Raw genomic sequence first — 21,257 nt, 5'->3', positions numbered from 1 at the left:
GCTGTGCAGCAATTAATGCAGAAGCACGATTACGGGTTACTATAGAGTGTTCACATTCAGTGGTCGGTGAATCATGTTGTGAGAACGGAGCTAATGTAATTTAGATTTAGACACAAAGCACTTCTCACGACACACTCCCTCTGGGTCCCATCAAGTGCACACAGTTCATCCATTGTGTTGCCAAAGACCTCACCATTCACCATGAGTACAGACGGCACCAACAACCTGAACCTCCTTTCCATTCTTTCACCTCCAACTGCAGACCCAGCACAGGAATCTCAGGCCTCGCTCCGGGCAGCTCAGGGGACAAGGACAGCGCTAGCAGCTGATCTCTGGAACACTGTGAAATGAAAAAGGAAATCACCACTCTTGCAATGTGGGTCTTGAAGTCAGCGTCTCTTTACTCCAGCACTGCACAGAATCTCACACAACACCAGGGTATGGGAGAGGAGCTCCCCGAACAGAAAAATGACAGTATTTATACATAATGGTGGATTATCTTCAGTACACGTCATGCTACCCAGCAACAAGTAGGGTACCTCTTCTCTGGAAGGTGGGAATAACTTCTTTAAGATGACACCAGGTCCTCAGGCCTCCTGCACTCTCCTTGAACTGATTGGTTCTCTGCAGAAACAAGGCACTTATTCATGCATGAATACAACCTGTTTACCAAAACTTATGTTTTTCTATCAAATACACCAACAGACACACAACGCACTCCACAGCCAACGACACAGCCAAACACAAAAAGTCCAGAAAAAAATAAAATAAAAGCAGCACAGAAAAACAACATACCAGGCTGATTGGTTCAAGGCAAAGAAAAACAAGAACAAGTCAGACAAAAAAAACAACAACTCATAACGCGATGACCTAAAAAAAAATCAAGGAGCTATGGACGACATCCCCCAGTCAGTGTGTGTTCCACCTGCCAAAAATGTATGCTACTATTTTAAATATCCCTCATACTATAAAAACAACCACGGGAGACTTTAGCGATAAGGTAAAAGGGGAAAAAAAATAGAGAGAAAAAATGAGGACGTGCGAGGAGACGACGACACCGATGGGAAATGGAATCAGGATGGATGTAAAAGGAGGAAGGTGGGGAGCAGCAAAGACTGAGTAGAGGGATGAGAAGGATGCATGTGGCGAGATTCCAGTCGAGATGGAGGAGAGGCTGTTGAATAGGCAACACTGAAATAACAGGGATGGAGGAAGCAGACATACTGTAGAAATAATAAATGAGCTCAGGGAATGATTATTTTGCAGATAACGAACAGGTTTTTCTTTTCTCCATCACACACACAAAAAGATAGATAGATTCCCTGGGAAGAGAATGGAGGGGATGTTTAAATACAGCGTGAGGAATGGAGGGAGGATTAAGGAAGAAGAACAATCATGCAGGGGACACACGGAGGGAGAAGAGTGAGGAGACGGAGAAGGACGGTGTGTGATGTAAAATGGATGAGGTTACAGTGTTAACAGTTGTAGCAGTTAATGTTTTTCATTATGCATGAGGTGGTTAAGTTGGATTGAGGTTTTTATGAGCGCAGATTCTCCGTTGAGTGGGTTTAGAATTTATTCCCGGAGCGCACACTTCTCCACTATCCAAGATATTTATTCCAAAATGGAGTAAATCCACCTTGTTTGAACAGTGTCTCTAAATACAGATGCTCTAAAGCCGTTTGAGTTCACTCACTTTCACTTTTCATTTCTTTAATTTTCTTTTTCTTTCGTACCAGAGATCCTTTGGAGAAAGCATCAAATGATGCAGATTAAAATTCTGGTGGATTCGCTTCTCTTACATTATTTAAATCGGCTGCTGTTCAAGCTGTGTGGGCCAAGCTACAGGAAAACTAGAGGAAGCACACGTCAGAATCAAAATTCACCTGGTTGACGTCCAGTTTTATTTTCTTCTCCCTGTAGTGCTCTTGGCTGGATAGCTTATAAAAAAACTTGTTATTTCCGATAACTGTCTTGAATTATTTGCTTTAGTTAAGGCACATTGGGCAGTTTCTGACTTTTAGAGCATAGGTTTCCTTTTGCTGATCTGTAGACCAGCAGCCATCTGCAAAACCTTTGGCAACATGATTCAGCAAAAACTCCAGACTAATAAAATAAATATCACTGTAGACTGGTTGCTCTGCCTGTGAGGATGACCTACAAAATTAATTAATTGATTCACGACGAGCAAAGATATGGATCTCTCACCCATCTGTACATGTCTGCCTCAATGGAAGACCAGCTCCTCAAGCTTGCACAACCTAGAAAGTAATGAAATCTCTGTTCTTGACCTGAGAACATACAACTCATGTGCTGCAGATTTGTATAGCCTGTGTAAAAACAGGCTGCACCTCAGCACCGTTAGTAGCATTCAGCAGTCCTCCACAGTGTGTTGTTGGTATGTAGTGTGTTGTCACAGGTATTTCTCTGTGCAGCCTCCTTGTCTCCGTTACCATCGAACGTTTGGTGAAGTTGTTACTGACTGATGTCCAGAGGGTTTGGACCGGATGTCTTTTCAGATGCATTGCAGTAGTACTTCAGTTGTATTTCAGGACTGACATGTCACACTAGTATGGCCTTCATCTTTAGTGCAGTATTTCCACACACTTGATGAATCACTGTTACTTTGCTGCAACAACCCACTGGACTCCTCACCTTCTTCTAGGAGGCGACGATGTTGTTATTGTCAGATGATCAGTAACCAGTCGACATGATGATTAAAATGAGCATTGAGGCAGCACTAGCTCAAAGGCAGCTGCGGTGGGGTTGACACATTATCTGGATGCCAGGATGTCATTTGACCTGCCTGGTACTTTACAGTCAGCTCCTGTCAGCCAGCAGAAAACCTGGAGGACAGAAGCAGCAAACAGATCTCACTGATGTTCCCTGTGCAATGTTGGGGTCCTGCATCTGGAGGAGAGGTCCACCCAACAACGGAGGGACGGCATCATCACGACCACGCGATCCAAGCCTCATATGTCCCCAGTGCAGAAGGATGCGTGACTCTCAGACTGGACTTTATAGTCACATCCAGTGGAATCGTCGCCAGGAACGATGATGCAGCAAACAGAAGCTGGCTAATGCTTTTCCTTGTCTACTGTTTCCCCTGAGAGATGTCATTTCAAAGCCCCAACATTAGTTGTGATCAACTGTGATCAAACCGATCAAGTATCTGTGGGATGATCCACAGAGGCCCCTCCCCACTAACAGCATCCTGTGTCCAGACACCTTCAGAAGGCCCATGTCCATTCACTGATGAGTCACAGCAAGGGAGACATAGACAATACTAAGAAAGTGGTCATAATGTTATGCTTGATGTTATGCATAATGTGTAGACGGAACACTGGACATGTTCAATGTCTTCAACAAACTTCGATCAGTGTGTGAGCGCGGAGCACTGGAGCGTGGCTGCAGGAACACATTGTATCATCACTCATAAAACATTCAGCCTGAAGTGAATTGCAATTTCTAATGTCTCATGAATGTTAATGACTCGTTATCTATCAGATTATAGATTATATGCCAAGTGAAGTGAAAAGCATAATGATGAATCATTAATAAGATGCGTTCGTTAAAAGTCAGGTCGCTGCTTTGTGCCAAACAACCCATATTGTGTGGTGCACTTTAGATTCATTGAAGTGCCAAGTTAAGAATCATCTTTAGCATTCTTAAGTCTATCTTTTTAGTTGTTATTCAAACCAATAACCATTAAATAAATCTGTATCTAATTGATCGTGCTCGACTCATGATGTTTTATTAGTTTTAATTGAACGCACAAGTAACTCGTGTGTTTAGAGCGGATTACGATGAGTGCATGGCAATTCACTTGATAAGAATATTGTTACGCTGAACACTCCTCCGATTTACTCATGTAACACAGTCAGACTCGGGATGGATAGTTAAATAAAAAGACTCCAGGATGATCTGTCAATGAGATCAGCTGTGACGTTTACATGTTTATGAACCATCAGACAGATCAGATTTAGTGGGGTGGTGTAAACCTTTGAGAATCTCTTCAGTAGGAAAATATTTGCTCTCTCTGGTTGGTAGAAATCTTTTTTTTTTTTTTTTTTTTCTGAGTATGTTTTCATGAGGGACATAAACCCAGAGGTAGCTAAAACAACCAGTTGTCAGATCCTGGATGAGTCGTTTGTTATGATGTGGTTTGAAGGCTCTGACATAATTGGGGAAGGGACATCAGATTTGACTAAATTCAAGGGTTTATTATGATGAATTATAGAAAATAATCAAATAATAGGCTGCACAGCGATGAGTCATGGTGTCTTCTGAAGCTGATGAGTGGAGTCACCTCAGGTCTCTCCATCCATGCTCCTTATCCACACCTCCAGAGGCTGATCAGGGCAATTAAGAATATGAACCCCCCAGAGACTTTGCTATCACAAGGCCTGCAGAGGTGCAGAGGGACAGAAAACAACGTAACATGAGAACGTCTCTTTTAGTCTGCTATTGACTCAACTGACATTTGGTCATAAGCAAATTCAACATAATCAGTTTTCAGTGGGGAGACTCCAGACCAACTTTCTGCAACCATAATATTGTTAGTGTGGTAAGTCGGGCTAGCTGCCAAAGTATGGCTTTTTGGATCTGGAACATTATCCTTTAAAATGTGTGTAAATCAATATCATAGGCTGTATATAAATATGGACAATTCATCCCCACTTCTTTGGCCAAAGTAGCGATATTTTCCCGGGGATGCAGGTGGCACCATGTAAGTTTGAGAGAGTGGATCCACGCTGAGCCACGATATCGATGCATCGCCCACACTTCCACGAGACTCACTCGCATTTTCGTTTAATTAACACCACGCTCTGCTCTACCTCCACCAGTTACAAGGAAACGTTTTTTTTTTTTTACAACTCTCACAATCCCATGGGACCGCTTTATGGAGTGGTTTGCATGGCAACTGGTAGTCGCCATTATGTCACATCCTGTTTCTATAGCTACATATAACTAAAAAATGCAGGTTGAACATGCATAAACATGATATTAACTACCTAAAATGGTAGAAACCATCCTTGGAAATAAAAAAAATTGACTTGTGTTTTAGTGTTTTAGTTTGGCCCAAGTCTCATCCATTGCTAACATGGAGGGGGTGGAGCTTATGACTTATGCTGCGGCCAGACACCAGGGGGAGCTCTACTAGCTTTGTCTTTAATCTTGAGGAGCTGTTCAGCTGTCCATCTTTATACTGTCTATGATCAATACTCATCGGCACCAGGCTGAGGGAGAACTGTCCATGTCAGAGTTTCCCCTGGCTCCTCTCAGGTCACACAGGGATTCAGACTAGTGGCCCTTCAGTCTTTTCTCCAGCTCTGTAACTGGTCTGTGCCGGTGCCTGCAGGGAACCACAGGGATGACAGCAGCATGTCACAGCTGGTGGCTTCATACGAAATTAGAAATTCTCCTGTCAGAAAACATCAGATGCTGATCCAGAGCCATTTACATTCCCGACTGCCTTTAAGGCATTTCTGCTTCATGAGATAATTGACTGAAACAAAGACGAGATGCAGAAAGGAGATGGCAGACTGCAAAGGTCAGGAGTCCACTGAGACGTGGTATCCTGTGTGCTTACAAACCTGGAAGCTCAACTCCATGACAGAGATACTGTTGTTTGAAAGTGTATAGTTAAATATCTTTACTCAGAGTCCCATATGTAAACTTGTTCCCATTTGTGCTCTCAGTCAGCCTGTACCACACAGCCTGAATACAGGTTGATTATATTTCCATTCAGCGTGCTCCCGCTCCTCCCAAACCACGACGCTTGTCTGTGTACTTCCAGTGCACGCATAATGGCTTGTTTTTTCCATAATTCATGAGTTGCCTGAATTACATTGAGGTTTTCTTTTTTTTTTTTTCGTAAACTCAGATTCTTGAATGAAGCAGCTGTTAAATTCTTAAGCCCAGGACGCAAAACCGAATAAAATCATTCTTGCTCTGTCAGCCGCGATAAATAGAATATTGCTCTGTTGTCGTGTAAGAACTTGACAGGAAACAGACGCCTGGTGAGTTTTTTTAGGAGCTCAGCCTTTTGTTTAGGAAACTCTACATCGGAATAAATGTTCAACATAAATGTGTCGTGAACCAGCTCGTTCTGCTGACACCTGTCATGTTGGACTAAAGCTTAGACTATTAGACACATTAGTAAAGTGATAGGAGGTTTTACTCTGATTATGGGAGCTAATGCACATTTTTATGTGGAGCTAATACACATAGCATAGCATTATCGTCATATAGCCAGCCTGAAAACTCCATCTGATTATTCTTATCCTCATTATAGGGCTTATTCAACTAAAAACACTGTAGTCCCAGCGTCCTTGGTTCTCCGACCAGTCAGAGACATTTAGTTGTATGCTAATTCAGCTCCATCAGGTGATTAAAGCATTCTCTACACATGTCCCATTTGCCAGTAGCAGTAAATTCATTCATTCATTCAATCATTCGTTTTCTTCTAACACAGGGAGACAGACAACCATTCACACTCACACCTACGGCCAGTTTAGACTCACCATGAACCTAACCAGCATGTGTTAGGATGGTGGGAGGAAGCTGGAGAACCTGGGAAGAACCCACACAGACACAGGGAGAACATGCAGCAGACACGATAGCAGACTCCAAACATCCTGCTTCTCGGATGGCAGCTAATTTATCGTAACTAATTAAACATTACGATGCTCAGGTGATGTCTGTTGCTGTTACTCTTTCGTCTGTCACCACATAAAGCCCCACATTAATCGAGTTGATTGAACTGGAAAGTCGCAATAGATCGACTCCAACCTGACTTACAGCCACAACAATATGAACATTGGCTGGTCTGGGTTCCAGGTTACAATGAAAATATCTTATAACATCTTTTAGTTTTATGAGTCATACAGAGAATTTACAGTCTTAAAACCTGTTTTGCTTCATGAATGATTTGAAGATTCATAGGGTTTTTTTGTCAGTTAATTTTCTGACGGTCTACTGATGTGGGCCATACGTGCTGCAGCAAACAACAACATGCACCACTGCTGCTTAGTTTTTTCTAACCATTGCTAGCATGAGTGAATGAATGACCTAATATCCTTTCTCTAACTTCATACACCTGCACTAGATCAGTATTTTTAAACAAGCCTCAAACAATGGTGTGACTGAGGGACACAGCTCCACAGCTCTGATGTTTTTATCCTCTTCCAGCTCCTTGTTTTGGTTGGTCTTGGTGAACTGTTGTTGCTCTGTTTTGTAGTTTGAAGCCTTGTTGGGTAATTGTTAAATCTGAATGATAGCGACAGGTATAAAAGAGTGTGTTTGATAATGAAAAATGAAATCTTTTCTCATGCAGTGGGGTCCACCTGGGAGGAGGCCTGCAGGAGGCTTCTAATAATGAAGGCAGGGAAACCTCGTTGCGATTCAGGTGGCGTCCGTGTGAGATGATTTCTCAGAGGGCAGCTGATGAGATGGAAGTTACTTTATCAATTGTTTGCCAAATTAAAAACAAATAGGTGAAGTGCAGAAGTTTTTATGAAGTCCTGCAGTAGCAGAAAATGACTTGAACTTAGTTCATTAGAAATGAAGAGGAAAAAAAGTGATTCCATTAGAGCCGGTCTATTAGCTTTTCTTTTCCTCGTGAATATTTTAGTTTACATGTGTTTGGTTCTTAGTCCTTCTGGATGTTTACTTGATACTTTTAATGGAATCTAGGATTTAAACTCCCAAAGAACTTTTGTAATCATAGCTGAGGTTAGTTCATACTGTATGTTGAAAATGAAAACCGAAGAATAGGATTCCGATGATCATTCAGCAGCTTAAAAACAAAAAAATGAAAAGACAAACAGCATCTAAATTCCCCCCCGACCCCTGAATCACCTCCCACGTGTGATGTTGAGCTGAGTATCAGAGAAGATGAAGATGTTTCTGTTGTTTTGGTTGGTTAGAGAACTGAATGAGTGTGGAAGTGGAAGCTGTCAGCGCAGACAGCTGCTACGCTGCTGCCAACTCACCACTCTCCTCATGTGACAAATGTAAAGGTGAAAATGTAACATATTCTTTAGTTTGCAGCAGAAATGCAAATCTATACAGATTTCCTTTCTTTTTTTTATTCAGCAGCGTAATGAAAAACCTTTTAACCTCTTTACATTCGCTCTGTCTTTGACAGCACATATTGAATCTGACGTTTTCCTACAGAATATTTTTATGTGATTTTTACTGTTGCAGTGGAATCAGTATGTGCAGAAAGTCAGAGCAGAATTTTTGCAGCCTATCACTGACGACCAGGTGAGCCAGTGGCCGATACCGATCACAGTTTCTGCTTCCAAGGAATCTTTCACAGTGTGGCTCCAATGACGCATAAAAAAACAACACAATTAATTACCTGGGTAGTTCATCTTTTTATTTAAATTAAAAATGATAAAAAAAAAAGTGTTCAGGTCAGAAGTTTTGAAGTAACATGAAATTTGTACATAAAAGATCATAGTTTCATTGCATCAAAATAAAGATGATTATTATATAAAGAGAAACTTATCAGAAGATATTTTTACTCTAATTATCAGGTATTTGAGTTTTTCTTTCTTCACAGTAACCTCCTGTGGCTAAAACAACAGCATGACATATACAAGGGATATTTAAATACATTTTATATTATACACACACAGTAAATTATACTCATGCAGTAAATACATCCCAAAATACTGAGACTGGTTTTTCAGAAAGACAGAAACTTGAAGTTGCTTCCAAACTTTTGGCCCCTAGTGTATCTACATTACTCTAAATTCCAGTAGCCTGGACATTTATCACAACTCCAACTGGTGCAACCAGTCCCTGGAAACATGCATTTCTTATTTATTTTTTTATATGTTGTTTATTGAGTGCAGCATTTACTGGTAACTGTACTCCAACAAAATAGGCGTCGTCTTGCCACTTCTACAGCTTTGCGTTTATGTTTTACATTTCTCACTTGCTTTCTTCTCACCATGTGTAGGTCCTGTATATCTGTATCCAAAAATACATTCAGCTCGGAAGGGAAATCGTCAGTTGACTAGATTTCTCCTGGTCTGTGAGTCTTGCAGCAGCAGCTGTCGTCACATTAATCACCTCATAAACACCAGGCCAGCGTTTTTCCAATACTGTTCCATTATTCCCAAAGATTATGGAAGCTCTTATTTTCCACCAAACGCCACAGAGCTTCATTTTTCTGCTTCGTGGTTCATTTTATCAGTGAAATCAGCTGCAGCACTGTTTGTTTATTTATTTATTTAATGAAATGCAGCTTGTGCGTTGTCCTGGACTCCAACGATGAATTATTTCAGGAGGTTTAATGTGGTTGAGCACCAAATCATCGGTGAGAAAAATCTTCCCATGTGAGGTTTCCAGGATTAAACCTGATCACACCGTGTGTGTGTGTGTGTGTAAGAGCTGTGTGTGTGTGTGTGTGTGAGAGCTCTGTGTGTGTGTGTGTGTGTGAGAGAGAGAGAGAGAGCTGTGTGTGGTGGGCCTTTACATCCACAAGCCTTTCCTAATATTCTCATTCCACCACATCAATCTATCATGTTAATCTATCCATTTGTTGTGACATGTGTGCATGTAGGTCAGAGATTACAGTATAAGCTACTGTGTGTGTGTGTTTGTGTGTGTGTGTGAGAGTGAGTGTGAGTGTGCAATAAACAGAATGAAAAAGATGGAGAGAACACCACAGTATTTCTATCTCATCTACATGTTTCATCATTTAAATATAGTAATAATTAATCACAGAGCTTTGAGTATCTCATAAAACCACGAGTTAGTGAGGAAGCAGCTTGTTCCACCAACCATGACATGACTCTCCTCCAGAGCCATTAGACGTACTAAAGTGTGTGTTTACAGTATCTTTTTCTATGTGTGTGTGTGTGTGTGTGACGGTGGAGAGCTCTTATCTCTGTTTATTACCAGGTCTCATCCATCAGGATGGCTCGTTTGTCTTCCTTTGCTGTGTCACCTCCCTCCTCCTGCAGGTTAACAGTATCAGCCGTTTACTGTACGCACATGCGAAGCACGTTCCCACTTACACAGCGACGCATTGTTCAGCATTCGGCCCACGTGTGACCACCCCCCTCCTCTAATTCTAATTCACAGCTGCACTGGAAACAGCAGCCACCCCTCACGCCGCCCACATCCATTTCCTCCCTCGTCCTCTCCCCACTTTACCACCGTCCTCCATCACACAGTCACAGTAAACGGGAGCTGATATGTCGTATCCTTTTCTTTGCTCTCAATTCAAACCCAATTGACAAAAACAACAACAACAACAAAGAAATGGAAAAAATAAACTCATGAAAGTGTGAAATCCAGGATGGAATGCATTGCGGTGTTTAAAACCCATGACCAGAAGCTTTCTCTTTTCTCTCTGGAAGCTAACTTTAAAGAAGTGTTTACGCTAACCATGGCAAACAGCACATAAAGCAAACAAAGCACATTCACATTCATTTATATCTCCCATATGTTTCTCTAACACAGAAGTTTTGTGCGTTCCTGAGATGTCTTTCCAGAAAACAGAAAACAAGCCCACAGTTTAGCATGTGTTCCCTCATCATAGCCTTCTTGTTGCCATCTGTCACTGATAATATCAAACACAGCGAGCACATATCGTCTGGCTGGTGGCAAAACCATTATAAAATATTATTTTAGTATATATATATATTTTTTTTTCTTTTCTTTTGATTAGCAAACATATCTTTATTGTTGAAGGGGATGAAGGGGCCTCGGCAGTTTTTTATCTTTCTGGAGCATCATATAGACACTGTAGCGTAGTGGAAGCTCATGCCATCACTCACTGCAGATACAGAAGGATGAATCCCCAGAAGGTGTCTCATCAGTCCATTTTGTAAACAGGCCTACAGTTCTCAATAGCTGCGTTTGCATTACAGTTTTTCACTAAATAAAAGTGCAGTTGCTCTTTGTACGTGTTTCCACTGAAGTGTTTTGTGAATGAGCTGTAACTCTCGTAAAGTCTTGTCTCATGTTAACCCATAATTTTCTTGAGGAAGATGGACTTCAGATGCACTGGTCACGTGACAGGTGAGACGTGATGGGAGTGATGTGGCCAAGACTTTTATATTAATACATCCGATAAACCACCTCATGAGAGTGGAAAAGTGTTTTAGCGATATCACATCACCAATCCTACATGACTACATTTTTGTGTATGTCCTTAATCCAGGAACTGATTCACCATCCTGTGGAGACGAGAGCAACGCGCTCTGTCAGAGCTGATGTGTTGCTTGTTTTGAGCAAAGCTCGCTCTCCCACAAGCACCTGCTCAACATTTAAGGTTTTATTTTCCCGACTCTTTTGTGACTCCAGACCACTCACAGAGAGATCAGGCTGTTGACTTGTCAGAAAGATGTGACCTGCCGTGCTGCTGCTTCTTTGTAACCTTCTCTGCTGCTCCATCAGACGACACAGTCACACATGCAGGCACACACTTTTTACATCTGCTCTCTGTATACTTCAAAATAAATGACCTGTGCACCGACCTACTACACACACACACACACACACACACACACACACACACACACACACACACACACACACACACACACACACACACACACGCGACCAGTCAAAAGTTTGGACACACCTTCTCATTTAATGGTTTTTCTTTATGTTTATGTCTATTTACATTGTAGATTCTCACTGAAGGCATGAAAACTATGAATGAACACATATGAAATTATGTAGTAAACAAAAAATTGTAAAATAACTCGATGAGCTTAATGAAGTGAGTTCCTAGAGACGCTGAGCACTTCACTCTGTGGTTCATCTCATCCCAAACCATCTCGATTTGGTTTCAGTCAGGTGATTGTGGAGACCAGGTGTCATCTGGCGCTGCACTCCATCCCCCTCAGATAGCTTTACGCAGCCTGGAGGTGTGTCTGGGCTCATTGTCCTGTTGAACAAGAAATGATGGTCCAACTAAACACAAACTGGATGGGATGGCATGTTGCTGCAGGATGCTGTGGTAGCCACGCTGGTTCAATGTGCCTTGAAAGCACCACCACACCGTCACACCTCCTCCTCCTCCGTGCTTCACAGTGGCAACCATGCATGTATAGATCATCCGTTCACCTTTTCTGTGTTGCACAATGAGACGCTGGGTGGAACTGAAGATCTCAAATTTGGACTCATCAGACCAAAGCACAGATTTCCACTGGTCTAATGTCTATTCCTTGTGTTTGTTGGCCCAAACAAAGCTCTTCTGCTTGTTGTCTTTCCTTAGTAGAGGCTGATTCACACAGTCTCCTCTGAACAGTTGATGTAGAGATGTGTCTTCTACTAGAACTCTGTGTGGCATTCATCTGGGCTCTAACCTGAGGTGCTGCTAACTTCTGATTACTGAGGCACCTCTTGGTCTTCCTCTCCTGGGCCAGTCCTCATGTGAGCCAGTTTCGTCGTAGCGCTTAATGGTTTTTACGACTGCACCTGGGGACACAAAGTTTTTGCAATGTTCTGGACTGACTGACCTTCAGTCCTTAAGTAATGATGGACTGTCATTTCTCTTTACTTAGCTAATTAATTCTTGCCATAATATTAATTCTAACAGTTGTCGAATAGGGCTGTCAGCTATGTACCAACCTGACTTCTGCACAACTTCCCAACCTCATTAAAAAGGAAATAAATTCCACAAATGAACCCTGACAAGACTCACCTGTGAAGTGAAAACCATTTCTTGAAGCTTGTTGATAGGAGGCCAAGTGTTTGCAGCACTGGCAACAAAGCAATCGGTGGCTACTGTGAGGAATATAAAATATCTTATTTTCTACATAATTCCATATATCTTGCTTCATGTACTTGATTGTATATACCTACAATGTAGAAATGAGTAAAAATATGAGAACAATGAGAAGGTGTGTGAGTAATAGTGTGTGTAAACTTTCTAACCCTAACCATCACTTTCTAGGGTTCATAGATTGTAACAAATGACTTTTAGGTGCTCACTCCTCTATATTCACTGATGTTTTCTAGATCCCTAAAAAAACAGCGACATAGAAACATTTTCAGAAACTTGGCAGAATACAAAATTGTGTTTTTCATTGTTTCTGTTAAAAGTATGCACACAAATGAATTGTTCTGCTTTCATTTTGACTCAGTTTCAACAAAAGATGTGCACAAAGTAAACCTAACACACTCCACGTGGTGGTTTAACACAATTTATGTGACAGTAGCTTAGCTCGGTATTTGATCTGTTTTTACGCATTCACTAGTTTGTATAAATGGAATGAAAACTGAATAGATGTCATCGCTCCTTTTCACAATAGCCACGTTATCTTTATGGAATCAAATATTTTATCATTTCACTTGAGTCGACATGTGTAAATAGTTTATTACATTTGAGTCTCGAGTTTCTGAGTTTGAAGTAACATTTTGAGACATGACCCGCCTGACTATAGATTGATAGATGGAGACTATAGATTGATAGATGGAGACTATAGATTGATAGATGGAGACTATAGATAGATGAATGCAGATGGATGGATATACAGATGAGGGGGACTATAGATGGATGGATGGATGGATGGATGGATGGATGGATGGATGGATGGATGGATGGATAGATAGATAGATAGATAGATAGATAGATAGATAGATAGATAGATAGATAGATAGATAGATAGATAGATAGATAGATAGATAGATGTGGCTATATTTGATAGATGGATGAATACTATAGATGTATATTCTTCCATGGGTGTGTCTTTTTGTTTCTGCCCCTCGTGCAGCCTCTCGTGCCCACCCTCCCTTCGCCGTCAGTCATTCCTCGTGCGCCTACACAGCCGCCTCCAACCGGCGGGAAGCACGCGCTGGAATCTGGGCTTGAATTTCCAACTTGGACCGTCTGTTAAAAACACAAAGCGTCCACCGGTAGAAAGGAGCGGTCACACGGAGGAATCTGAGCGGCTGTTACGCTCCGGAGCCTCGGCGCGGATTAGCTGGGCTGGTTCCTCCCTCTTTCGGTATGCACAGCCCGCTGCGGGTCTGCCAACCACCGGTAACGAGGAGTGGAGCTCCAGACCACAGGCTCGTTCCTTTTCCTCAAAAGTGCATTTCTTATTCTTCCTGCTGCTGAAAACAGTTTTCTTTGTGCTGGGTGGATTATCAGTCAGGTGAGACTGATTCGCCTGTTTTTGATAACGGAGGACGGACGCGGACACCGCCCGGACCCGTATTCCATCTTCGTTCGTGGCTTTATAAATAGAAAATAAAAAATAAAAAAGCAAAGAGAGTACAGCTGCAGCCGTGCCTGCAGGCGGACGGGGATGTTTGTCCGGGAGTGAAATAATAGTTTGGTGTGTTCTATAGGCCCTACCTGCAGCATTATCTGCATGTTTTTGGGGAGTGAGGACGCTCTTTGCTCTCAAGGACACCCTCTGTGTTGGTGGCAGTAGTTACCACTAAGTGTGTGGGGGTTTTGGAAGCACTAACCGGATTTCTACCGTTTAAGCCTCGCAGCATCACTTTTCTGTTCGGATACGCACACGTCTCTGAGGACTGAGGAGAAAACTGCTCATTTACGCGGATGGCTCGAGTTTAACCGCGTTGTTGGAGTAACGTTGGAGCTTAATTTGGGAGTTTTTCCCATCAGTCCTTCCTCTCTTTCTTCCATCCATCTATCTATCCATCCATCGGCTTCTCCTCTGAGGATCTATGCGCACATGAGAGCTTCTCGTGGGTTTGCACGTTAAGACGACCGGCACCTGGATTCGTCTGTTCTGCCTCACTGCGCGTACGTAGGTTCCGGCTATTCCGCTTTAGCCGCTTCCCGGACCCCCACCCCCCCCACCCCAACACACACTCTCCAGTTTATTCAGCCCTAGTAAAAAACAAAGATAGCCTCTCCCTTCTCTCTCTCTCTTTGCGGGGAAAGGAGACGCGCAGGAGAGGAGACCGGGAGTTGGGATAAGCTGCGGAGCCTGGGCGCCCGTTTCAAAGCCCCGAGAGGCTCCTCGTTGTTATTTAACTCTCCTATCCGTGCAGTCACCGGGAGAGGAAGAGGATTTTGGGAGAATAGATACACGGCAAGAAGAGAGGGGCTGGAGATCGATGAAGGTAAGGCTGATTGATCGGCTGTTAATAATGCAGGGTGTGTGAGATGGCGGAGGATGCTCGGTGGGACCGAGCTCCGCTATGCAGCTGATTTTTTTTCTTTTTTTTTTTCTCCCTTCTGCCACGGGGGATGCCAGGCTCACCGCGGTGCCAACTCTAGTTTTATTCTTAGTACCCAGGAAATGAATCATCATTAATCTGATTAGAATCTGCAATAAGCCAGTTCACTGTGTGGCTGCTCTTTTCTTTTTTGCGCCTGTGCTGGCACTGTTACTGCACTGACTATTTATTTAGAGCTCTCCAAAAGCTGCGAGCCGCTCGCTGCTGAGTGTCCTCTGCTGTTCAGATGATTGAAGGAGGTTGACATTTTGGCGTGATGGACATTTGTTTTTTTCTTTGCCACTTGTGTGTTGAGATGCATTGACCAAGCTGGCAGCCCGGCCGTGCCTGTATGGGAATGTGTGCGTGCATGGGCGCGCAAATGAATGGATGCGTTTGCGCGCGTCTGGAATCTCTGTTACAGAATCCATTTTTGGGGGAGCTTTCTCTCTCTCTGTCTCTCTCTCTCTCGACCTGTCTCACTCTCTGTTTCTAAAGCTGCCTCATCATGCCGCTCCAAATGACTGGCGTTACAGCCACATCTATTATGCAGGAGGCTAGGAGATGAGAACACGAGTGGATAGAGGGAAAGAGGAACGGATGAGGTGGGGAAAAGATGGTAGAGATGAGTAGAGAGAGCACTAGAGGTTAAGGAAGAGAAGGAATGTAGGAGGAAGAGAAGAGGGTAGAAAAGAAGGAGAGGAGAGCAAGACAAGGGCAAAGGAAAGGAGATCAACATCGAAGTTAGGATAGTAGAGAGAGAGGGTGATGGAAGATGGGCGGAGGAGGAAAGAAAAAGGAGGTTAAATAATATCAGGAAATGAAAGGAAATGCGATTTCTTGTTCCCACAGTATGTTAGATAACCAACACACTATAAGCTTCTGTATTTCCTGAAAGAAATAGACACTCATTGTGTGGGCAGGAAGAGACATGTTGAGAGGAAGCTAGATGAGATTATTTATCCTGAAGACAGCACAACAGAGCAGGGCGCTACGGGACGGATACTGGATGGCTCTGCAACAGAAGCCCACATGGAGCCAGTGAGTGTTTAGGAACGAGGGACAGCTCCACACTGAGAGAGCTTCTGTTCCAGAGCAAGATCTGAAAGGGCAGGTCCAAAAATATCCAAGGGCATCAGACAAGCTGCTGGTGGTGGTTCAGGGGCAGCTTCAGATAAGACAACAGGGATTCAGCACCACGGAGAGTTACAGGGTAGTGGAGGTAGTTTCAGAACCACGGAGAGCTCCAGTATGAGAGTGTTCATGTGAGGGATCAGCACACGAGGTCTACAAGGTTACAGTTGTGGAGGTAGTTCAGACCACGAAGCTCGTATGGGAGATGTTCTGGAGTCCACACGAGAGCTCCTAACAAGGTTACAGTATAGTGGAGGCAGTTTCAGAACCACGGAGAGCTCCAGTATGACTGGAGGGCTCTTTGTAAGGTTTCAGCACCACAGACAGCTCATCTGCTCGTGGCTTGTTTACAGGTTTACTGCAAGATATTGTTTCACTATCACCACTGATGCACTCCAGGCACCTTGAAGGATGGGCAGATGTTTGTTGGTAGACGTAAAAGACACTGTTCCCTCTTTCTATCAACAAGAGAACGCTTTGTCCATGTAACATAATCTGCTCTGATGTAAGAGCTCTTGGATGCATTGTATGTGTATGAGCTTCAGCGAGGAACAAGAGAAAACCACTGAAAGCAATATTTGGTTGCAAAAAGAAATGTAGCATCAGTATGGAAATATTATAGTCAAAGAAAGGAGGCTGTTGAGCAAACAAGGTAATTTTGTCAGCAAAGCCTTTCAGTTGTTTCCGCAAAAAGAAGCAACGCGGCTAATTTGAAGAGGGCTGACCTTCTTTTTTCCAACCCAGAGAGGAGGTTTAGAGCAGTAAGACGACTTTGCAGCTTAAGCAAGCATGAGACACAACTCCTAACAAGTGAGCCCCTTGAACTATTCTGCTGGTTTGGGTTCATATGAATACATTTGTGTCATTTCTTATTATCCATGGTATGAGTATATGTCCTGAGGCTGGCACAAAGAGGTCTGAATCTGCTTCTCCCATGTGCTTTACTGTTTCACCATCTGCACCTGTGAAAGGCACAAGCTCAGTTTTAGAGGCCATTATCAGACACATGTCTCGCTTTGTGCTCTGGTTATTTCCATTCTCTTCTAACAGTCTGACCATAACTGTGTGAGCACTTCATATACATCCAGAGTAAGACACTGACCAGAATACATAATTGAGTCTAGTAGAAGCAGATCTCAGTGCAGAGGTCTGGCAGCTTTCAGGGTCAACCTTAAGGAGCTCCAACATGGTGTTGGTGAGCCCCCTCATTAATTCAGCACCATAACGAATTCAACTTAAACTACTTGTAGTTCAAGGTTAGAAGAGGTGGAATGTAGGAGGAGTTATTGTGTGAGGCCTCCAGAGACCTGAGACATCTCAGCACTGAGGTCTGACATTTGACCCTTCAGACGTCCTACAGACTTCTCAATGTGTTCAGTCATGTGCGGAACCAAGTGGTTTTGTAGTTGCACAGCCTCTGGCAAGTCCGTTTAAAAGTTGTAATCTAAGGAATTTTTACATCTCTATAAGTTTTATTATGCCAGGTACAGTTTGTATATGACAGAAAGAACGTGATCAACCCGGTCTCCAGTGACAGTATGGTGATGCATAATATCTGACTAATCACACAAGGCTTTAGTTCCACCAGGCACAGTAGATTATTACAGAATGTCTGTCCTTCTGTAAGATTCAGGAATTCAGGAATGACAGCAGCTTCCGTCCTCAGAAAAACAACATGAGAGTCTGTGGTTTCCAGCTCATCCTGACCTCTGACCTTCCTCCATACTGAGAGTTAGCCCACAGTTATCAATTTTAATTCAATTCAATACAACTTTACGTATATAGCATCAATAACAATACAAATTGTCTCAAGACATTTTATAAAATCCAGCCTGAAACCTCCAGAGCAGCATGAAGGTGACGATGGCAAGAAAAAAACTCCCTTTTAACAGGAAGAAACCCTGAGCAGAAGGCCAGACAGGCAGAGACAGAGAGGACAGAGAAGAGAAAACAGAAGGAGAAACGAGATGAACATATGTCTGTCGTAGATACATACATCTTATATACAACATGTAGAATCTGATAATGATACAGATGCAACATATGTTACATGACAGTTAGTATATAATATATAAGGTAAGCAGGAAAACTGTTCAGTTGATCAATAAAACATGTAACCGTGACCATTGTGTGTTCAGTCCATGGATAGTTCACTAAACATGTGTGTTTGCTTAAGAAGCTATGTAAAAATCTAAGTTTACTATTTAGTGTTATTACTTTATTTTTAGGTTTTATCAATGATGCAATGCTTAAATGTGTGCTTGATGTTGTCATAATTTACTCCAGGATAAAATAGCTACCTTTAGCTATGGCTACTTTTAGACGACACGTCGGGAGATTTAAGCTCTTGTGAATGTGTAGAAAGTCCCCGGCGGCACTAGTAGCATATGGAGCAACTTTATTGGACGGACGCGTTTTGGGTTCGTGGCGTTCATCAGTGTCGCTCATTTGAAGATGTAGTGGTTTCAAGGTCTTGAAGGAGGCATCACGAATCCATCCATAATTTGTAGATAATACCATGTCATGTTTATGTCAGTTCCTTCTGCAGGCATGTTTGTGTTGAATCTGAAGTTGTTTTTTATACGTTATTAAATTAATTTAGTGGCAGAAGCCTGATAAGTAGATAAATAGGCAGACAGCAGGGAAGCATTTAAAGCAAAAGAGACACCAGGCGGACAGAAGGCCTGACAGGAAAGCAGTTGGACGGACAGACAGACAGGCAGACAGACAGACAGACAGACAGACAGACAGACAGACAGACAGACAGACAGACAGACAGACAGACAGACAGACAGACAGACAGGCCTGCTCTCTCTTACTCATCGATGACAGACAGTGGCTCATAGAGCCTGCAGCCAGTCAGGTAGGCAGAAGCCAGACAGACAAAAAGAACAGTCAGACCAGGTGGCAGTGTGATAATAGGCTGAGATGTGTTACTGTGGCTGTGCTGTTTTGTGGTGACTGTTATCATATGGAAAGAATTACAATGTGCTTCACATCCCATTAGCAGAGAGAGAGGGAGCATCTCCGCCTCCGCACGCAGCTTTGATTTCCCACCTTCTTTTACCTTTGACACATTGTTGTATTTACCTCTCTGAGAAACTGTCATTTATGAAGTCTCTGCAAACGCAAGCTGAGAATGTGATTCATAACAACAAAAAAGAAATCAGGGCATTACATGGAGCTGCTGATAGTTGACATACTGATGGTATTCTGATTACTTCCTCATGTTTGATAGAAAACATGGACGACGTCTCCAGTTCCTCCCATTGGTCAAACTGGTGCTAGTGTCATGGATGGGTGGATGGATGTCATTCATCATGATGTCACGTCCTGCTTTTATAGCCTCAAAAAGCTAAAACAAAACATCTTGAACAAACATCAGTGTTATTATTAACTATTTGAAAATGTCAGAAACCATCCTTAAACGAGAAATGTCTTGACTATTATTTCACTCTGTTTACTTTAGTGTTTTAGTTTGGCCATCAGTCCCTGAATCCCTCCTACTAACATCGAAGGGGTGGGATTTAGTTGTGACCTATACTGCTGCCAGCCACTAGGGGGAGCTCCACATGCTTTCAGCTGTCATTGTGTCTGTTTTTTGTACAGTCTGTAGTTCAGAAATGTACTCAAATAAAGCAACACAAGACATTAAATCTTAATCAAACTTCAGAATCAGGCCTGTGAGTTGTTGCTTCAAAGTCTGTTAACTAAACAGCAGGTCTGGAGACCGTCCAGCCTGTCTACGCTTCCTACTCTTAAACCTGCTTGGCAGCTACAAACCAAACCTGAAACATCTCTAATTTAATTTGCGCTCAGTTTTATTGACAGAAGTTATTTCCCTGCTCCTTGAGTTAGGTTGTGTTTTGATCTTTCAACCTGTCAGGCACAAATGTTTCCTCTCTGTACGACTTCAAATGTAGCGTAGGCGGCTAGTTTTTTTTTTTTTCCTCCCTCTTTTTGAGAGGAAGCTCTCAGAAGCAGCTGCAGGAGTGTTACCCATCAGGGATCGTTACATAACGCCCACCCCCTCTGTGGTGACAGATAAGCAGGTAAGAGGCCGTCACAAACGTCCAGATCGTAATGTGTGATTTACGTTTCGGCGGCAGTTCTGCATCCTGTCCGGTTAAAAAAATTAATCTGTGGCTTAATCTCCCTGCCTGCCAAGAGCTATACCCCCAATCCCTCCATCTATTCACCCATCTGTTTCCTCATCCATCTGTCCATCCAACCAGGCAGCCCACTTTCCCAGCCTGACCTCATGCTGGAGTTTTCATTTCTGCTTTCTCTTACTTTCCTGCTTTTCCTTTCTTGTTGCAGGGGTTCTATACTTGGACTGTTTTCCACACAGGACATTACATTTAAATGAAACGCTGGCTGTACTTCATTTTATGGCCCCCAGGAGCTCCTTCTTATCAGCAGATTTCATTTCTTTTCCACTCTCACTTGCTTTAGAGACGTCACATGAGACTTTTTCTTTTTTTATTCTATCCATTTGACAGTGGTGTGCCAACACAGCAAGAACACAAGCACCAGCACGGCTCCTGCTGCAGAAATGGGAACTGAAATGACTGTAATTTAGAAGAATTCCCGGTAAAGCCAAGAGAACAGCGGTGTATATTTATCTTAATTCTGTCCCATTTTAGAATAGACCTCTTTAACATAAAGACATGGAGCCCGGTGATTTACGTCAACTGCTACAGAACAAATGCTGTATTCAAAACCACTCTCACAGCCATTTGTTCATTTCCTGGTTGATCTGAATGTTTAACCAATGCTGTAAAATCCTCACCCACACATACAAGCCACAAATACCATGATAAGATGTTAATTCATCTCTTCTTCTCCTCATCCTCTTCTTCACCTCCCCTCCTCATAATGTGTCTCCAGTTTATTTTTGTCAAAGCTTTTGTCAAAAGTGTGACCCACATTTCTGCCCAAATAAGGGA

At 42.7% G+C, this 21,257-nt stretch overlaps 1 protein-coding gene across 3 annotated transcripts in view; it reads left to right on the top strand.

Moving 5' to 3' along the window:
* Positions 1–13,782: 13,782 nt before the first annotated feature.
* The window catches only part of si:cabz01090165.1 (uncharacterized protein LOC100333421 homolog), a 295,771-nt gene continuing 288,296 nt past the window's right edge, over positions 13,783–21,257 (top strand). For all 3 annotated transcript variants that reach the window (XM_047594882.1, XM_047594880.1, XM_047594881.1), the window contains exon 1: positions 13,783–15,078. The gene's annotated coding sequence lies outside the window, so the exon portion shown is untranslated. The remainder of the gene's footprint in view (positions 15,079–21,257) is intronic.

Source organism: Mugil cephalus, chromosome 9 (genome assembly GCF_022458985.1).
Source record: "Mugil cephalus isolate CIBA_MC_2020 chromosome 9, CIBA_Mcephalus_1.1, whole genome shotgun sequence".
Taxonomy (NCBI): domain Eukaryota; kingdom Metazoa; phylum Chordata; class Actinopteri; order Mugiliformes; family Mugilidae; genus Mugil; species Mugil cephalus.
Note: the sequence above shows the minus strand (reverse complement) of the source record. Positions and strands in the feature narration are given on the sequence as shown.